At 33.6% G+C, this 2945-nt stretch overlaps 1 pseudogene; it reads left to right on the forward strand.

Moving 5' to 3' along the window:
• Positions 1-1740: 1740 nt before the first annotated feature.
• On the forward strand, positions 1741-1859 carry LOC115211244 (annotated as a pseudogene).
• The last annotated feature ends 1086 nt before the right edge of the window (positions 1860-2945 follow it).

Genomic DNA, 2945 nt, shown 5'->3' on the forward strand with positions numbered 1-2945 from the left:
AGAAATTAAGGTAGAGAGGGGGGTTGTAATGCCATAGAAGCTGTTTATTACTATTTGGCAAATAGATTTTATATTACGAAAACTAGGTCAATTTCAGATGGTCACAGTGACCACTTATATATCAAAATGTTATAGAGAATACAGAAATCCCTTTATACTTATATACATCAGTTTTATACTTAGCTGGTAGGTGTTGAATATTTTGATACGTTGGATTAAAGGAGAAATTATAAATATAATATTTATTTAATTTGGAGAAAAATCTATCATTTATTATGAGTAGGCATAATACTCAATAACTGAGGACAAAAGTCTTATTAACAAAGTGAATATATTAGGGGTCAAATATATATATTAGAAAAACTGGAAGAGGAGTAATCAAGAAGAATAATTTTCCTAGGTTTAGTAGAAGGTGATTTAATTTTATGAAGATAAGTAATTAAGAAGAGTAAATTACTCAGATTTAGTAAATAGTGAATTGTTATTAATGAATTAAAATATAGAATCTGTTCGACATCATATTTACTACCTGCGGAGAAAGGCTAATTAGTTAGGTAAAAATATCCTGGGTTAATGATATATTAAGAAATGGAAGTGAGGTAATCAAGGCGAACTGAATAGTTTCTTTAGGGACATAGAATTTATACTATTTAATATAGGAGATTATCAAAAAAAGAAAGAATTTAATTCTAAATATGCAATGAAGTTTTTTTAGTAATCTATGCATGTTGAATTAAAAGCTAGTAAGGTATATTCATTCTTATTTGGTTATAAAGAATTAGAATTTGAAAAATTTAGGAATGATCACAATATTATTATTTAAAATATTTAAACGTACGGGTTGTGCGATGTATGCAACATACTCCTAGTTCAGAACAATATATATATATATATATATATATATATATATATATATATATATATATAATATATATATATACATATATAAAAAATAACATAATAAATATCTAATTAATAATTTGTTATCATTATTGGTAGTGGGCAATAATAATTCACCGTTGTAAAAGCCCTGTAGCGGGAATATTTAAACTTCGAGAGAGTGAAATATATTTCCGACACAATATAATTATTTACTATTTTATTCCTCTCCATTAATCACACTTGCAGCTGTTAACGCTTTCTCTCTATAGATACAGAAAGATGTATAGAGAGAGAGAGAGAAAGGCTGGGGGAGAAAGAGCGACGGAGAGATACCGGATACGGAGAGGGAAAGAGAGTGAGTAGAAGCTGTCAAAAGCCGTTATAGAGATAAAGAGGGGGGAAGAGGGAAAGAGAGAGGGAAGAAGAAAGGGTAATAACTGTAAGGGAGAAACAACAAACACTTGTCAAAGTCCTTTTAAAGGCAATGAATTTTCACTCTTTCTGCCACGTACAGAGAGAGAGAGAGAGAGAGAGAGAGAGAGAAAGAGGATGTCAAATTTAAAATAATAAGGGTGAAAAATTGAATATTAATTTGATTAATATGAATTGGGTTGATGGCGACATTTTTTGCATTAAATGTATTTAGTATTTTTTGTATATCGACTTGCCTAACTTGTTCATTCTTACATTTACTCATACATACATACATACATATATACACCCACGCACATATAAAGTATATATATATATATATATATATATATATATATTATGTGGTGTGTGTGTGGTGTGTGTGTGTGTGTGTGTGTGTGTGTGGTGTGTGTGTGTGTGTGTGTGTGTGTGTGTGTATGTATGTATGTTTACGGCCATATCATTTTGAAAACACCGGTTCTCGTCCGATCGCCCAAGTTAAGCAAAGTCGAGCCTAGTTAGTACTTAGATGGGTGACCACTTGGAAAACCTAGGTGCTATAAACGTCTTTCTATCAGAGGCGCAGGAGTGGCTGTGTGGTAAGTAGCGTGCTTACCAGCCACATAGTTCCGGGTTCAGTCCCACTGTGTGGCACTTTGGGCAAGTGTCTTCTACTATAGCCTCGGGCCGACCAAAGCCTTGTGAGTGGATTTGGTAGACGGAAACTGAAAGAAGCCCGTCGTATATATATATGTGTATGTGTACGTTTGTGTGTCTGTGTTTGTCCTGCTAGCTTTGCTTGACAACAGATACTGATGTGTTTATGTCCCTGTCACTTAACGGTTCGGCAAAAGTTACTGATAGAATAAGTACTAGGCTTACAATGAATAAGTCCTGCGTTCGATTTGCTCGACTAAAGGCGGTGCTCCAGCATGGCCGAAGTCAGATGACTGAAACAAGTAAAAGAGTAAAAGACATATATATCTATATCTATCTATCTATCTATCAATCTATCTATCTATCTATATATATATATATATAATATATATATATATATATATATCTGTGTGAGTGTGTGTCCGTGTCTGTGTACATGCAGACACGCAGATATAATCCCATAAGCTTGCGTTTTGGAATTGTTATCAAACATTCTAACCCTGTTTAATAAGAGTAATAATAGCGAGGGTTTTAATAATTGCAACAAAAGCGGCGGCGATAGTGTAATAAACAAAAATGGAAGAAGGGGTGGTGGGAGGTAACTTCCGTAATATGTACACCTCCTCCTTAGACACGATGAGTGGTTTCCTGTTAAAAAGTACTTCCGCATTTTTACAACTATAAACAATTTATGAGTAGGTTTGTTTTTGTTTTGTTTTTGCTTTTTGTTGTGTTTTTTCCTTCGTAGTAATAAGTTAGAAATCACAAATGTCAATTTCGGAATGATGTCATATATTCTTTTGTACTCTAGGTACAAGACCCGAAATTTTGAGTGAGGGAGCCAGTCGATTAGATCGGTCATTAGTACGCAACTGGTATTTAATTTATCGACCCCTAAGGATGAAAGGCAAAGTCGACCTCGGCGGAATTTGAATTCAGAACGTAAAACAGACGAAATACTGCTAAGCATTTCGCCCAGCGTGCTAACGTTTCTT

Source organism: Octopus sinensis, linkage group LG4, assembly GCF_006345805.1.
Source record: "Octopus sinensis linkage group LG4, ASM634580v1, whole genome shotgun sequence".
Classification (NCBI taxonomy): Eukaryota; Metazoa; Mollusca; class Cephalopoda; order Octopoda; family Octopodidae; genus Octopus; species Octopus sinensis.